Below are 18,216 nucleotides of genomic sequence, written 5' to 3'. Positions count from 1 at the left end.
CTGGGGCATGAACCTGTGTCCCCTGCATTGGCAGGCGGAATCTCAACCACTGCGCCACCAGTGAAGCCCCTATTTATTGTATTTTTGATAATAGCCATTCTGCCAGGTGTGAGGTGATGTTCACTGTGGTTTTGATTTGCATTTCCCTGATGATTAGTGATGTTGAGCATCTTTTCATGTGCTTTTTAGCCATCTGTAATGTCTTCTTTGGAAAAATGCCTATTCAGGTCCTCTGCCCATTTTTTAATTGGGTTGTTTGTTTTTTTGATGTTGTGTTGTATGAGTTTTTTTGTATATTTTGGATATTAACCGCTTATCAGATGTATCATTGGCAAATATCTTCTCCCATTCAGTAGGTGGCCTTTTCATTTTGTTGTTGGTTTCCTTCACTGTGCAGAATCTTTTTAGTTTGATGTAGTCCCATTTGTTTATTTTTGCTTTTGTTTCCCTTGCCTGAGGACCTGAGGAGACATATCCAAAAAAAGAAAAAAAAAAAAGTGCAGTGTCAAAGAACATACTACTTACGTTTTATTCTAGGAGTTTTATGGCTCCAGGTCTTGCATTCGGGTCTTTAATTCGTTTTGAATTTATTTTGGGGCATGGTGTTCACATTCATTCTTTTTTTCTCCCTGTCATTTATTTCTAATCTTATAGCGTTGTGGTTGGAAAAGATGCTTGATGTGATTTCAGTTTTCTTAAATTTACCGAGGCTTGATTTGTGACCCAAGATGTGATTTATCCTGGAGAATATTCCATGGGCACTTGAGAAGAAAGTGTAATCTGCTGTTTTTAGATGGAATGTCCTATAAATATCAATTAAATCTATCTGGTCTATTGTGTCATTTAAAGCTTGTGTTTCCTTTTTAATTTCCTGTCTGGATGATCTGTCCATTGGTGTAAGTGAGGTGTTAAAGTCCCCCCACTATTATTGTGTTACTGTCAATTTCCTCTTTTATAGCTGTTAGCAGTTGCCTTATGTATTGAGGTGCTCCTATGTTGGGTGCATATATATTTATAATTGTTATATCTTCTTCTCGGATTGATCCCTTGGTCATTATGTAGTGTCCTTCTTTGTCTCGTCTAATATAGTCTTTATTTGAAAGTCTGTTTTATCTGAAATGAGTATTGCTGCTCCAGCTTTCTTTTGATTTCCATTTGCATGGAATATCTTTTTCCATCCCCTCACTTTCAGTCTGTATGTGTTCTTAGGTCTGAAGTGGGTCTCTTGTAGACAGCATATATATGGGTCTTGTTTCTGTATCCATTCAGTGAGCCTGTGTCTTTGGTTGGAGCATTTAATCCATTCACATTTAAGGTAATTATTGATATGTATGTTCCTATTACCATTTTCTTAATTGTTTTTTGTTTGTTTTTGTAGATCCTTTTCTTCTCTTGCGTTTCCCACTTAGAGAAGTTCCTTTAGCATTTGTTGTAGAGCTGGTTTGCTGGTGCTGAATTCCCTTAGCTTTTGCTTGTCTGTAAAGCTTTTGATTTCTCTGTCAAATCTGAATGAGATCCTTGCCAGGTAGAGTAATCTTGGCTGTAGGTTCTTCCCTTTCATCACTTTAAATATATCATGCCACTCCCTTCTGGCTTGTAGAGCTTCTGCTGAGAAATCAGCTGTTAACCTTATGGGAGTTCCCTTTTATATTGTTTGCTGTTTTTCCCTTGCTGCTTTTAATAATTTTTCTTTGTCTTTTATTTTTGTCAATTTGGTTACTATGTGTCTCAGCGTGTTTCTCCTTGGGTTTATCCTGCCTGGGACTCTCTGCACTTCCTGACTTGGGTGGCTATTTCCTCTCCCATGTTAGGGAAGTTTTCAACTATAATCTCTTCAGATATTTTCTCTGGTCCTTTCTCTCTCTCTTCTCCTTCTGGGGTCTCTATAATGCGAATGTTGGTGCATTTAATGTTGTCCCAGAGGTCTCTTAGGCAGTCTTCATTTCCTTTCATTCTTTTTTCTTTATTCTGTTCCATGGCAGTGAATTCCACCATTCTTTCTTCCAGATCACTTATCCGTTCTTCTGCCTCAGTTATTCTGCTACTGATTCCTTTTAGTGTAGTTTTCATTTCAGCTATTGTATTGTTCATCTCTGTTTGTTTGTTCTTTAATTCTTCTAGGTCTTTTTAAACATTTCTTGCATCTTCTTGATCTTTGCCTCCATTCTTTTTCCAAGGTCCTGGATCATCTTCACTATCATTATTTTGAATTCTTTTTCTGGAAGGTTGCCTATCTCCACTTCATTTAGTTGTTTTTCTGGGGTTTTATCTTGTTCCTTCATCTGGTACATAGTCCTCTGCCTTTTCATTTTGTCTGTCTTTCTGTGAATGTGGTTTTTGTTCCACAGGCTGCAGGATTGTAGTTCTTCTTGCTTCTGCTCTCTCCACATTCATTCTTGAAGGATAGTTATTCATTGAGTAAAGAATTCTCAGGCTGCAGTGATTTCCTTCCAGGGATTAAAGATGCCATTCCATTTTTTTGTGGCTGGCATGTTTATTGGGCTACTTGAATTTATGGAATTGATGTTTTTCATCAATTTAGGGGAATGCTTAGCCCTTTTCTCTATCACCCTGCCCTTTCTCTTCCTTCTGGTGTTCCTTCTGAATGCATGTTAAAGTCTTTCCCTGTAGCCTGTCTCTTAATCACTTTTTCGGTTTCATTCTTGTTATATTCCAATTCACCTTCCAATTCACTAATCATTTAATCATCTGTGTCTAGTTTGTCTTAAAATTCTTCCTCTGAGGCTTTAATTTTCTGTTGTTGTTGTTCTAGAAATCTGCTGTTACTTTTCAGTTTCCAGTTCTTTGTTGAAAATTTCTATATTGTCTTTTAGCTCCTTGAACATACTAAACATAGTTATTTTAAAGTCTTTGACATTCCAACATCTGGAGCCCCTGTTTGTACTATCTGGTATTTCTGCCATTTCTCATTAAAATTGTCTTCTCTCCTCTTGTATCTGTTTATATTTGCTTTTGTTCTTGGAATTGTATTTGGGGAAAAAAATCTGTGTGTAACTAAACTGAGGCCTTGAATGATTTTACTTTCTCTGTATTTGATATTCATCTGCTTTTGTCAGACACTGGGGAAAGATAGGCTCATCTTGAACAGGGGTGGATATTTTCTTGACCAGCCAGTGAAATCTTGGCAGTGGTCTTTTTCTTAAAAATTAATTAAATAATTAAGTTTTGGCTGTGTTGGGTCTTCGTTGCTGCACACGGGCTTTCTCTAGTTGCAGAGAGCAGGGGCTCTCCGGTGTTGCGGTGCGCAGGCTTCTCGTTGTTGTGGCTTCTCTTGTTGTGGGGCATGGGCTCCGTAGTTGTGGCACACAGGCTTAGTTGCTCCGCGGCATGTGGGATCTTCCCGGACCAGGGCTCGAACCCTTGTCCCCTGCATTGGCAGGTGTATTGTTAACCACTGCGCCCCCAGGGAAGTCCCTTGCCAGTGGTCTTTATAGGCTAGTTTACTTACTGTTTACCCTAGTCCTAGAGGGCAGAACTTCAGTGTTCCACTACGAATTCTCAGTAGATCCAACTTTTGTGATCCTCTTAGCTGACTCTTCTGGCTCAGTAAATGCCCTCTTATGGCCCCAATTCTAGATCAATTCCCTGATTTTACATTTTCTCCCAGTTCTTGTCTGGATAATTAGTCAATACCTTCTTAATTCTCTTGTTCCTCTAGTTTTCTTTGTCAAAAAGGAAGCGGAGTTTTTAGTGGTGTCTAGTGTGTAAAACTTTTTCCCAGTTTTTGTTGGAATAACCAAGTATTTTATATTTGTTTTTATAGGTTTTTAAATACTGTCTTATTTAAGGAAAGATAAACATCCTTTATATAGTTACAATGTTAAGAATTAGACAGCAAATCTACATTTTACTTTTCTTTGTGTGTATGAATTATTTGATGGCACATCTGCCTCATTTTAAAATTTATCATTTTGATACACGTTTTGGTCAGTGGTATAATTCTTTTGTTTGTTTGTTTTTGCTCAGGAAGAACAAATGTATGGGTGATGTACTTTCCAACTTGCAGATCTGAAGTTGGAAAATGTGAGGTTTTTTAGTCCTTCCACATGAACAGTATTTAGCTTGGCTGGTTGTGAAGATTTGGTTGCACATTTGTTTTGTTTTTTTTTTGAAAATCATGGTGTGGAGGAGAAGTCTGATGCTAACATGATTAAAAACTTAATAACTTTCTTATGTGGTTCTTGTAAGATTTGTTCTTTATCTTTTAAATTAATGCATTTCAGAAGTATATATCTAGTATGCAGTTTTCATTAATATAGGTTGGTACCAGGTCTTTTGATACGTAGTGAAGTTCTTCAAAATTATGTTATTGGTTATTACTTTCTTCCTTAATTATGTAACATTGGTTAATATATTGTAGTTTTTTTGGATATTACCCTGAATATTTCTAACGTTTTGCTCATTTGTTCTTCCTCCTTAATTCTCAGAGAACTTTATAAGCTAGTCTTCTGATTATCTCATTCAGTTTTCTGCAGTGACTCTTGCTGACTCCATTTGTTTTGCAAAATAATTACATTGGTTTTATAAAACCTGGTACTTTATCATATAAACAATACAGAAATACTTTTTTAATTTAATACCTTTGCAGTTATTTTATTTTAAACTCTTCTTTCCTTTTCATGGATGTGATGGTCTCAAAGTCATTGAGAATGCATATTGTATAATGCATAAAGTCTTATGAAGTTTTTCATTACTGTTGTACTGGGAAGTGAGTAATCTGATTCCCCAGTTTAGTATCCTGAATTTCATCTGTGCAAATATGTCTGATTTTTTTTCAGTGTCTTTATCTGTGTTTATTTGTCCAGTGTTAGGAGTTGAGCTAAGACTCTGCCTGTAAAAGTATTAGTTCCTGTTCAGATCTTTCAGGCTGAGATGAAGGGAACTAGAAGTTGATACTTCCTACAATTTTGTTTTGCCTTATTTGTAGAAGGAGCTGCAGCAAGAAGTGTTGACATGACCAGAGCTTCCAAGCTCTGCTGAAGGATTCCTTCTTATGTTTATGGTGACAGCCTGATATCAGCATGTGCAGAGTCCCTTCTCTAACCAACTTGGCTGTCCATAGAGTGGCTCTTCTTTTATAGCATGCCAAGACTAAGGGAAAATGATACATATCTTTTAGAGCCTGAGAATTAGTTGAGAGATGATGCTTGCTAAGCTTTAGTGTAGTTACTTGCACATATAAGTGCTCAGTAAATGTTGGCCTCCCCCATCACTTCCCTCAGCTTATGCTTGGGCTAATGTTTTTCTAGTATTACAACTTTTTGACCCATTAGCTCAATCATATAATGACCTAATGTAATAAATTACAACTGATTAGAATGTGACCATATCCCTGAACATGCATGATCTTAAAAACCAAGACACTTCCATTTCTTCCATTTACTCCTGAAATGTGGAGCCACTGGCTATGGACATGACTGAGGCACATGGGCTGGAATTATGGGAGATGGTGTAATGGGTGTTTGGTACTTGCTTGACGAGGTCTATCATATTCTGTGCTAAGAAGTTTGGAGTAATAGGGAGCCATTGAAGGTTTTAAAGTAGGAGACTGGTGGTCAGCATTATGCTTTTGATAGTACAGGCTTTGTAAGTAAGAGACTCATATTGATAACAACAGCTAACATTTATGAATGTTTATATTCCATTTGCTTCTATGCATGCTTTATCTGCATCATTTAAAAAAATTCTCAAGCACCTTTTTTTTTTTTTTTTAAACAGACATTAAAACTAAGGCACCAAGAGGCTGAAAAACTAATTTACAAAAGCTAATAGATAGAGGAGGCAGGGTTTGAACCCAGGCAGCCTGATTGCGTGTTGTTATGTTGTCTCTCAGGCGGGAAGCTGGAAGCATGGATATCAGTTATCATAGGCGAGAGATGCTTGAGGCCTTGACATTGGGGACAGTGTTGAGTGGGCCAAATTCAAGAGATATTTGGGAGCTAGGTCTGATGGCTAATGAATGGGGAGGCGGGACGGAGGGGAATGAGGTTGAGGGTGTTGCCAGAGTCTCTTATATGCTCTTTGACTTCCTTCGTGGGCCGCAGCATGGTTATTTGACTTAGTGAAAAGGACATAAACTAGGAAACTATCCAGACCAGGTTCTAAGCCCAGGGCCTTCATTCATTACCAGTGTGGTAGTAGAGGGAATTGGCTCTGCCTCTCTAAATCCTGCTTTGCTCTTATATGAAATGGGCAGAGTAGCCATGGTGTTGCAGGACTGATAGGAAGACTAAAGGAGTTAATTCATGTCAGGTGCTCGGCACTCACAAAGCATGGGTACAGGGAAGGTGCTCTAGAAAAGGGAGCCATTCTCACTGATGTGCCTGGTATGAGAAGGTGGCGCAGGAGAAGAGGGCAGACCAGGGACGCTCCATAGGAGCTCAGTGCCATTTGGTGACAGCCTCAACTGCAGCTCCCTTTCCTAGCTTATAGTGAGAGTGAGAGCTCGAGACCCTCCGGTGCCTGGCACACAGTAGGCGCTTGATAAATATTGGTGGAATGAATTTTTTGACACCAACCAGCATCTCATTCTCTAGCATACTGTGACTATGTAGACACGAGCTTTTACAGGGTGCGTGAGGGTAGCCTAGGCCACTTCCACGGCTCAGGCCTCATCTACCATGAAAAGTCTTTGGGGATGCCTTGAGCAAGAATGAAATGATTAGAAACCAAATCATTTTGCATTCGGTGTTCATCATATCTTACGACCCCTGATGGTCCTTCCTTTTGACAGTTCTGTTTTCTGTAAATGCTGTTGAAGAGTGGAATCTCTGTGCAATGAAAGCCCCACCCCAGAATAAATGGGGCGGGTGTTTTCCCTGTTGCATTAAACGCCTGTGAAAAGTAGCAAATGAAGCTCTCCTCCCCTGAGAAACACAGCTAAGTATAGTTAGTCTCTCCAAAGGAAGATATGCTCAGAGAGTTCTTTGAAAAGTGCTATGCAAAATACTTGGGGTATTCCTTGGTGTAATTGGGGAATGAAAGAAAAAATAATCCATTTATGCATTTGTTATATAGTTGAGTAAAGTTCCACCATGTCGAAGGCTGCTTGTCTTCTGTCTGTCTTTCTTTCGGGAGAGTATGAGAGGCAGCGTGGTGTCGGGGGGAATGTGCAGGTTCTGGGGGCCACACAGAGTCACAACCCAGCTCTGCCACTAAGTAGCTTTGTGACCATTGGAAGGTTTTCTAGACTGCTCTGTGCCTTGGTTTACTCATCTGCAAAATGGGAGTAATAGTACCCGCTTCTTAGGGTGGTTGGGAGGATTAAATGTGTTCATATGTGTAACAAACAGTGCCTGGTATATAGTAAGCACTTACTGAATATTTTGTCGTGATTTACACCTGTGAAGATTGCATGGCTGGTACTTCTTTATTCCTGGTTCAGGTTTTAAACGTTACTCTCTTGTTTTGTGCTGTTGCTTTTTATACTTCTTTTTCGGAGAGAGCAGTTTTGCCTCCTGCATGTTGTAGAGCTCAGAATCTGTAGTCAGATATATGATGTGTACGGAGTTACTAGTTGTGTTGTCTTGGAAAACTTCTGTACCTTTTGAAACCCCAGTTTTTCCCTTCGTAAAGGCATTAAATAAGAATAGTACCTACTTCACTGGGCTGTGTCGAGATCCGATTATTTTTTAAAAGCTTTTGATATTTATTACTATTCTTTTTTTTCTAGAAAGGTTATACCAATTTTAAGTCTCATTACCAACTGGAGAATACTGTTTTCCCTAAACATTGGTCAAGTCTGAGTATTATCATTAAAAAGCATTCAGTAACTTTATAGGTGAAAAATGGATTTTCACTTTAAATTTATTCTTCTTTGGTAGTAGAAGTTAAACCTGCCCCTCTATTTTTTTCTTTTTTAAATTGAAATATAATTGATTTACAGTATTGTGTTAGTTTCAGATGTACGGCAAAGCGATTCAGTTCTTTTTATATACATTTTTTTCAGATTCTTTTCTATTACAGGTTATCACAAGATACTGAATATAGTTCTCTGTACTTTACAGTAAATCCTTTCTTCATCTCCCTCTATGTTTTATTGGCCATTTGAATGTCCTCCATTGTGAATTTCCTCTCCTTGGCTTTTGCCAGTAACAGTTGTATTGAGATAGGATTCACATACTGTACAATTCACTCCTTTAAATTATTCAGTTCAGTGGTTTTTAGCATATTTACAGAGTTGTGCCAGGCACCACCACAATGAATTTTAGAATATTTTTCATAACTCCTTTGAAAAATCGTGTACCCTGTCATCTGTTCTACCCTCCCCTCTACACACCCCCAGCCCTAGGTAACTGCTTTGGAGTTGCCTGTTCTGGACATTGCATGTAAATGGAACCATACAATATGTGGGGTTTTGTGTCTGACATTTTTCACTTCACATAATATTTTCAAGGTTCATCCATGTTTCAGCCTATGTCAGAACTTCATTGTTTTTTATTGCCGATTAATAGCCCATTGTATGGATAGAGCACATTTTGTTTATCCATCCCTCCACTGATAGACAGTTGGGTGTTTTTCACTTTTTGCCTATCATGAATAATGCCTCTGTGAACACCCGTGTAGATGTAGGTTTTCATTTACCTTGGGTATATACCTGGGAGTGGAGTTAGTGGGTCATATGGTAACTCTTACGTTTAACTTTTTGAGGAAATGTCAGACTGTTTTCCCCAGTATGCCTATCGTTTTTTAATTGGGGTGGAAGTACTTTGCTTAAAGGTTCTTTGCTTTTTATGTTAGAGATTTCAGATACTTGTCAGATTTGTTGAAAATATTTAATGTTTGCTTTTAAATAATTCTTTGATAATTTTTATGTAGTTAAATCTATTTTTTGTGTCTTTTGTCATTTCTTCCATCACTTTTCAACTTAGAAACCTGCCACCAGGGATTAGATGAATGTCAGATGAATGCAGAGTGGAATATGGGCTAGCTTGGATTGGATGAATGTTGTGGGGTCAGATATGGGCAAGCTTATACACACCTCACCTGGCCCACCTTGCAGTGAGCTTTTGCACTGAGGGCCCTTGACACTAGACCTGTAAAAAGGCAAAGAGGCCTGTGTATTAGGCTCTATAAAAAGATGCACAGTCTTCCCTCAGTAACTGTGGGAGACTGGTTCCAGGACCCCCACGGATACCAAAATCCGTAGATGCTCAAGTCTCGTATAACATGGAGTAGTATGGTCTGTCCTGTGGTTGGCGGAATCTGTAGACGCAGAACCCACGGATATGAAGGGCTGACTGTACAATGTAGAGGTGGTACCCACTGCCCATTCCACACCCCCTCCCCCTCACTCAGCACAAGGCCAGCTTCTCCCAGGCCAGGTGCTCCCTTAGGATGGAAGTGGCTGGGGATGGGCATTGCCCCTGGACCTCCTTTCCACTTCCTTGTTTTGTTGGGAGAAGTCCTCAGAGTTAAGTTGGTCCCCAGGTCATCCCTGAAACAACAAGGTGGGTGCTAAGACCACCCCTGTTCCTGGTAGGGCCTTTATTTTTTTAACAGTGCCCTCCACTCCCCCTGATGTGCCAAGCCCCACACGTACTTGCTACCTGAAAGCATCCAGCATCTGCCCTGGGCTTTTCCATCTGAATCCAGGGCTGGCCTCTCATTGCCTCACTTCCCAAAAGTTAGTTTAGAGCATTGAGGTCTAATACGATGTTGATCCCACTATTTTGTTTTGCTCAGGGGGATCGAAATAGTCTTCTGACTATGACAAAATTATCTCTGCTTCATTGCACATTTGAATGAAAACGTACTACCCGACCATAAAGGTAGACAGCATGCTTTGTTTTTGTTTTATTTTAATTTTTCTATTTCCAAAAGGAAAGAACAGTAACAACAGTTTGAGGACAATTCTCTGTTACCAGACTGACACTGCCCTTTTGCTCACCCTCTACAGTGAGATAAAAACCCGGAGAACTTTAAGAAATCATTTATGGAATATTAATTTAGTTTTTCTCAGTATATAATCAGTATGGAGTTAATTTGGGCACATTGTATGAGGATCTAAATTCATCCTGTTCCATGTTACTAACAAGATGACACAACCCAATTTATTTACTAAACTTCTTTCCCCACTGATGCCGGTGACTCCTACAGTACATATCAAAAACCATTTATGCTGCCTCATGCAAAAGAATGAAACTGGACCACATCTCACACCGTACACAGAAGTTAACTAACAAGAGGCTAAAGGCTTGAATGTAAGACCAGAAGCCATAAAACTCTTAGAAGAAAACATAGGTGGTAACTGCCTTGACATTGCTCTTGGCAATAACTTTTTGGACCTGACTCCAAAGGCAATGGCAAAGGAAGCAAAAATAAACAAATGGGACTACATCCAACTAAAAAGCTTTTGCACAGTGAAGGAAAACCCATCAACAAAATTAAAAGGCAAGCTATGATTGGGAAAAGATGTTTGCAAATCATATGTCCGATAGGGGGCTAATATCTAAAATGTAAAAAGAACTCATACAATTCCATAACAACAAAAAAAAAACCAGTTTGATTGAAAAATGGGCAGGGACTCTGAATAGACATTTTTCCAAAGAAGATATACAGATGGCCAACAGGCACATAAAAAGGTGCTCAGCACCACTAAAGATCAGGGAGTTGCAAATCAAAACCACAGTGAGATATCATTTCTCACCTGTCAGAATGCCTATTATCAAAAAGACAAATAACAAGTGTTGGAAAGGTTGTGGAGAAAAGGGAACCCTCATACTCTGTTGGTGGGAAGGTAAATTAGCGCAGCCACTATGGAAAGCAGTATGGAGGTTCCTCAGAACAATTAAAAATAGAACTACCATGTGATCTAGCTATCCTGCTTCTGGGTGTTTATCTGAAGAAAACGAAAGCACTAAGTCAGACAGATATATGCACCTCTGTTTATTGCAGCATTATTTACAGTAGCCAAGATATGGAAATAACGTGTGTCCCTTGATGGATGAATTGATAAAGAAGATGTGGTATCTATATCTATATAGATATAGATATGCAATGGAATATTATTCAACCATAAAAAAAGAATGAAATCTTGTCATTTGCGACAACATGGATGGACCTAGAGGGCATTATGCTAACTGAAATAAGTCAGACGTAGAAAGACATACCATATAATTTCACTTATATGTGGAATCTAAAGAATAAAACTATAAAACAAAACCAAACTCATAGATACAGTGAACACATTGCTATATAGTTATCCAAAGGGAAGGGGGTTGGGGGGTGGGCGAAAAAGGTGAAGGGGGGGTCAGTTGTGATGGGTAGTAACTAGACTTACTGTGCTGATCACTTTGTAGTGTATACAAATACTGAATTATAATGTTGTACACCTGAAACTAATGTAATGTTATATACCAAATTTACCTAAAAAAAAAAAAAGACCATTTATGTTGGTACCTCACCATAGTGCATAAAAGTACACTAGCGGCATGTGGGATCTCAGTTCCCCGACCAGAGATTGAACCCGTGCCCCCTGCATTGGAAGTGCGGAGTCTTAACCACTGGACTGCCAGGGAAGTCCCCACGTTTTTAATCTCTATATTCTTTTCCAGAGATCTGCCTTTTCTTGTCCCAGCAACATACCCTTTTATTCATTATAAATATTTTCGTATTGATAATGCTGGTCTGTTTTAATTACTCATAGTAAAAGATTTTCTTTTCTTATATCGGGATAGGGATTGGAATTGCGTCATTCTTAAATTTAATTCGGGGAGATTTTGATACTTTAATTTCTTCGATCTTCCTCCCTGGAATAAAGCCCTAAGCTCCATTGTTCCAAATTTCTTTTTAAATCTCTCAAAACAGTATTGCAGTTGTCTTTATATAGGTCATGTGTATTTCTTAAGGCCTTCTTACGTATTATATAGCTTTTGAGGCCACCATGTAAATAATGGTTAAAATCATATTTTAGAATACTTATTGCTGGAATATAGGAAAGTAAGTGATTTTTATTTATTCATCTTATACCTAGCCACTTTATTAAATGCTTATCTTTCACGTTTGTTTTTTTTAAACATGTTAAATCATTCCATATTTAAAGATTATCTTGTCTTGTTCTTTTCAATATTAGCTCCCTTTTCTACATCTCTGATTTCCCCACTGCTTTTCCTGGGTACCCTATTTCATATTCAACACCCCTCTCTTATTTTATACCTTCTTCCCTATTTTGTCTTTTCCCCTAGTTCTTAACACTCTTTGACATACTATATATTTCCTTAAAAGAAAATCGACTTATTTATGGTATCCCAGTAGGATGTAAGCTCCTTGAGGGTAGGGACTTTTGTTCATCTTCACCACTATCCCTAGGAGGGGCATCCAGCATTATGCCTCTGCGAATATTTGTTCAATGAATGGACTTGCATTATTTTGGAACTCCAGATTGTAACTAATCTGAGTTCAGAGATGTGAAACTTTTAAAGTTCCCTTCTCTTTCTTTTACCCTTTCTTTGTTGGAATGGTGGAAAGAAATTATTGGGTTGGCCCAAAAGTTCGTTCGGTTTTAAGTAAAAATAGAAGACACATTTTTCATTTTCACCAAGAACTTTATTGAACGACATATTCATGAACTGCACAAGCTTTTTGGCCAAGCCAATACTTCTTGAGTAGCTACAGTTGATTCTCATGATTTGCCGTGCTTGTTAGTAACGACAGTTACGTGCTTTATAAAGTCCCTGTGAACATGGGATTTGCCAGTACGCTAGGCTCCTCCATATCCATGGGTTCTGTATCCACAGATTCAACCAACTGCAGATGGAAAATATTGAGGGGCGGGGAGGGGGGGGCAGAATTCCAGCAAGTTTCCAAAAGCAAAACGTGAGTTTGCCTTGTACCAGCGACTCTTTACATAGCATTTACGTTGTATTTACAACTCTTTGCGCTGCACTTACATTGTATTAGGTATGAGGTATTAGAGGTAACCTAGAGATGACTTAAAGGATACAGGAGGAGATGCCTAGCTTGCATGCAAATACCGTGCCATTTTACATTAGGGACTTGCGCATCAGCAGATTTTGGTATCCGAGGGAGGTCCTGGAACTCACTCCCACCCCTCCCACACCCCACCCTCCAGGATACTGAGGGATGGCTGTACTGAACCATTTCCTTGGGGAAACGCAGAGTTTAGAATTGTGAGCCTCTTGTCACAGTACATAACCTCGTTTTATGTGTGCTTCTGTTCAGAGACACCTTATTTAATACATAATATTGATTCATTAAGGTTGAAGGCGTGCCAGCGGCACTATAAACTCACGCCTGAAGGAAGCTAATGTAACACACGTGTTTTCTGACCCAGTAGCCTTCTCAGCTTAGGGCCACTAGGCAGCCCTCCAGCACCGTGTTTGGGGCTATTTTAAACAGCTAAATCACCAACAAAAAGCACAAAAATGATAAAGCATGGCACTAAATAGACGGGAAAAGGCACACTTGTTTGCAGTATGGGAGCTGAAACAGGAAGGAAGAACGTGCTCTTGTTCAGTCTCAGCTGGGTACGGGCTAGTTGGATGATTCAATTGTCCCTGCTCTGTGTGTGTGTCCTTGAATGACCACGAAGTCCCCTGGGTATTGATTTTGGGGGTTAGAAATGAATTTTAGTGAGTAGGAGAATTTGCAAATACGGGATCTGAATGATGAGGATCAAATGTAGTTTCGTGTAATGCGACTGTAACATCTCTTCTAAATGGCGGAGCATCCTTCCGGAGTCGGGTTTTGGTCTGAATGACTTGATGGTGGCCAGCAGCTCTGCAGCTGTGAGTTCTGGGTCTTAGCGTCGCCCGCCGTTTTTGACCTAGTCACTTTCTTCTCCTCCTGCCTTTGCCTCATGTCTCTGTGGAGCCCAGGCCCTCCCTGTGGTCACATTCTTCCTTAGGTACTAAATTCTTTCTCTTTGTTGGGACCCTCTGCCCTTGCATAGTCAGAGTTTCACTCTGGGGGCTCTTTTGAAGTTCCTTTGAGCCGCCTTTCTTCTTAGCATCCCTGGACCATAGACGTAGCCTTTGAATCTCAAACTGTTTTAAATCTGCTTTCCTGAAGTTCGGGTTCTAAAAAGGAGGCACACATCTCAATCACCTGTGGGGTTTTATAAACTACGGTGCCCCCAGCCTCACCCCAGACCGGGAGTCAGCATTGGCAAGGGGTGTAGTCTCTGTATGGGCTAGTTATAGACGTTCCACAGGTGATTCAGATATGTGTGGGGGAGGGTTTTGAGGGCTCTGGTAAAGATGACAGCAGTTAAAACCCATAACCGTCAAAACCACCACCATGAACATTAGGCTCCTTATTAAGCTCTTTGTGTGTATATTTTTTGTTGTTGTTGTTTGCGGTACGCGGGCCTCTCACTGCTGTGGCCTCTCCCGTTGCGGAGCACAGGCTCCGGACGTGCAGGCTCAGCGGCCATGGCTCACAGGCCCAGCTGCTCCGGAGCATGTGGGATCTTCCCGGACCGGGCACGAACCTGTGTCCCCTGCATCGGCAGGCGGACTCTCAACCACTGAGCCACCAGGGAAGCCCTAACAAGCTCCTTTGTGATGCTGATATCGCTGTACTTTCTTTCCTTTTTTGGACTGAGCCATCTCAATTAAAAAATCTATTAGATATGAAATAAGCTACAAGGATTTATTGCTCAACACGGGAAATGTAGGCAGTATTTTACAATAAGTATAAATGGAGTATATAAATGGAGTATAACCTTTAATACAAAAGAAAGAAAAGTCTATATGGCATGGTCCATTTGGTTCCCATTACTTTCACCTGCCGAGTTAATTCACTTTGTCACACTTGTGCATTAAGTCCACAGAAGCACATGTTCTCAATGAGCCTTTTAAACTTTTGAGGGAGAACTTGTCATTGGATTGAGTCCAGCCCCACGTTTCTATAATTTTAAGAATATGGCTCTAGATAATTGGTCACTCCTGTGTCTTCTTGCTCACCTGTCATTCTTCCTGAATCTATAATAGATGAAATACCCAGAGTTGTAGTTAGTGATCTATGTAGCTCGTAAGATTTTTATCCTCCCTCCAATCATAGACCCTAGGTGAGAAGACACTGCAAGGAGTACAACTATTTTAACACTGTTTTTAACATACCAGAGGCAATGCACTTCCTCTAAGAAAGCAGGATGCTTTCTTAGGGACAAATGCTATTAAGTTTTCGCTTAGGTGTGCCTTGTCTGTAACAATAGATGAACGCATTCCCAAGTTGGATAATAACGTAATTGCATGAGGGCAGCCTGCTATTTTTAAAGGAGCCCTGTAGCAAGCCATCTTCGTAAAGTGAACAGTGACACCACATTTATAATTCTAGATTTTCACCTTTTCCTTAAAATGAAATATGCCTTCAGGTTAGAGCAGTAATCTCTAAACAGTCTTCGTGCTGCTACAGTTAACTTACCTGAAGACAGTAATTTCTAGTAATTCTAGTAACTCTAGTAATTTCCAAATCATCTGAGTCATTTCTCCTAGAATTTATGACAGGACCTCAAAGGAAAAAAAAAATAGTTCAAGATTTTTCCACATGTTTCAGGGAATCTTAGAATTCCCCCGATAGTTTCCTGGTCTTAGGGAAACTTTTGCAGTTGTGCAGTTAGACTCGAAGTGGTTTGTGCAGTTCCTGAATTTGTTGTTATTCTAAGTTTGTGTGTTTATTTTTTTTCTCAATGCAGTTACTCCCCTGCAACTGTGTCTTTATAGTTATGCATTTGCTTCCAAGTACCCTTTCACACTCAGGAGTGTGGTCTGTTTTGCCACCTTCTAGAGGAGGGTAGGTTGTAACTCCCTCTTATCCACACAAGCAGCAAACACCATCCAATATCAAAAAGAATAATTTGATTGATGTGCTCATAACCATCATGACAGAAGTACTCCTCTATTTATAATGATTATGATTTATTGTTTTGGCCATCCTTGTAGCATGTTATTTTAAAATGTGATAGTATTCAGTTGGTATATGGGTTATTTATTTATTTTTTATTATTTTTGTCTGTGTTGGGTCTTCGTTTCTGTGCAAGGGCTTTCTCCAGTTGCGGCGAGTGGGGGCCACTCTTCATCGCGGTGCGCGGGCCTCTCACTGTCGCGGCCTCTCCCGTTGTGGAGCACAGGCTCCAGACGCGCAGGCTCAGTAGTTGTGGCTCACGGGCCTAGTTGCTCTGTGGCATGTGGGATCTTCCCAGACCGGGGCACAAACCGGTGTCCCCTGCATTTGCAGGCGGATTCTTAACCACTGTGCCACCAGGGAAGCCCCGGTATATGGGTTAAAATGATTCAATTAACCTGAGAGTACACATTTGAGGCCAGTTCATTTTGAAGGGCTTGCCAGAAAGTCACATTATTTAGGACTAAACTTCCTTTGCTTTACTTAACAATTTTTAATACTTATTGTAGTAATTATATAATAATATTATATTTAATTATATATAACATTACTTTATTATGTTAATTATATAATATTAAAATATAAACATTATATATTTACACATAATTGTATAATGCTTTTATTCTTATGTTTCAAAATTTTATTGACTATACTAGCCCAGTTATCTTCCATGTGAATTTATGGAATCAATTTTCAAGTCAAATAAAATCTTAGTAGCTGGGATTAGAATAATAAATTAAATATTTATTATTGAGCTTGGGAAGAACTTTCTTATTTACTAATAGGCCAATTGGCTTATGTCTCTAATTGGTGCAGATCTCATTTGTATCTTTCAGTAATTTTTTTTTTCTTCATGTGAATTTTACATATTTCTTGGTCCTTTTTTTCTTAGCTATGTTCTGTTCAGTTTTGTTTTTGTTATTGAGAATACATCTTTATTATATTGTTTATTAATTTTATAGGGTAAATTATTGGTTACTGAATACTTATTTTATAACCTGCCATGTTAAGAGTTATCATGGTCCCCTGCTTAATTCTCTTACGTTCTTGAGTTCAGTTTTAAGCAAATAATGGTCAGTTTCTCTCCTTCCTGATAATGGAAGCTCTTATTTCTTTTACTTGTTTTGTTTACAATGTTAAATACAGTTGTGATAGGAGCCTTACCCATGACTTTAATGGGAATGCCTGTATCACGTCACCTTAAGTTTGATGTTGGCTGGTTAGTCTTAAACTAAGACTAGGAATGTTCTTCTGGTCCTAGTTTGCTGTATTTTAAAACCTGGAAATGAATATCAGATGCCTTTTAAAAATGACTGAGATCATGTGCTTTTTTTTCACTAATTAATATGATTATATTAGTGCATTCATGTTTTTGGGGGGACAAATCCTTGCTGATAGAGGTATATTTTATTTTATTATGTTTGTGGATTTCAAAAATATTATATTCCTAAGTGATACTGGCTGTAGTTTTAGTTTTAGTTTCTGTGTTTGTGTGTGAATCAAATTTTTCTGTCAAGGTCACTAAATGTCATAAAATGACTGAGGACATGTTCCTTTTTTTTTTTTTTTTTTTTAACTGCATCAGGAACATTTTATAAAGCTTCTGAGAGTATTCTTCAGCAGCCTTTTCAAATTCATCTACAGCGTTTGCTTAATTTGATGTTCTGGATTCTTATTAAGTCACTTGTGTTCACTTAAAAATTTCCAGAAAACCCTCTATTTCATTGAGAATTTTAAAATTGATTAATTCTTAAATAATTTCCTGTCATTTTTGAATTGCTGCCATATTTTTACCCTTTTTCATTCTTTATTGTGTCTATTTTTGTTTTCTCATTATTTTCTTTAATTAGACCATATAGAGGTTTGTCTGCTGGTGGTAGTTTTTGTTTATAGTAGTGTTTTTTAGAGAACCAGCTCTTGAATTCTACTGCTGTTTATAGTTTTTTTCTGCTTTTCACCTTATTAATGCTGTGATTCTGTTTTACTTAGGTTTTATTTTGTTTTTTTTCCTAACTTCTTGAATTGGATTGTTGGTGCATTTAATTTTATACTTTCTTGTTTAATAATAAAACTTTTAATAATTTTCTTACAATTACAGTTTTGGCCATATCTCGTCTAGAGCGGTCTATGTCGTATTATCATTATTGCTATTTTTGAACTAATTTATATTTTAATCTCTTTATCCACTTACCCAATAATTATTTAAGAGAGCTTTTTCTAAATGGCCGAGGGTTTCATTTATGTGTTTATAATTTCTTTATAACTCTGTGATGAATATTTTGCATCTCGCTCTATCTCAAATTACAGGATAGGTTTGTAGAAGCAGGA

The 18,216-nt window shown here is 38.6% G+C and overlaps 1 protein-coding gene across 1 annotated transcript in view; it reads left to right on the top strand.

Moving 5' to 3' along the window:
* CDYL2 (chromodomain Y like 2) overlaps nucleotides 1–18,216 on the top strand; it is a gene marked incomplete at its 3' end in the record, with an annotated part of 182,167 nt that overhangs the window by 28,845 nt on the left and 135,106 nt on the right. The window lies entirely within an intron of this gene.

This window comes from Grampus griseus (genome assembly GCF_964374135.1).
Source record: "Grampus griseus genome assembly, chromosome: 19".
Lineage (NCBI taxonomy): Eukaryota > Metazoa > Chordata > Mammalia > Artiodactyla > Delphinidae > Grampus > Grampus griseus.
This window is presented reverse-complemented; position numbering and strand designations above follow the sequence as displayed.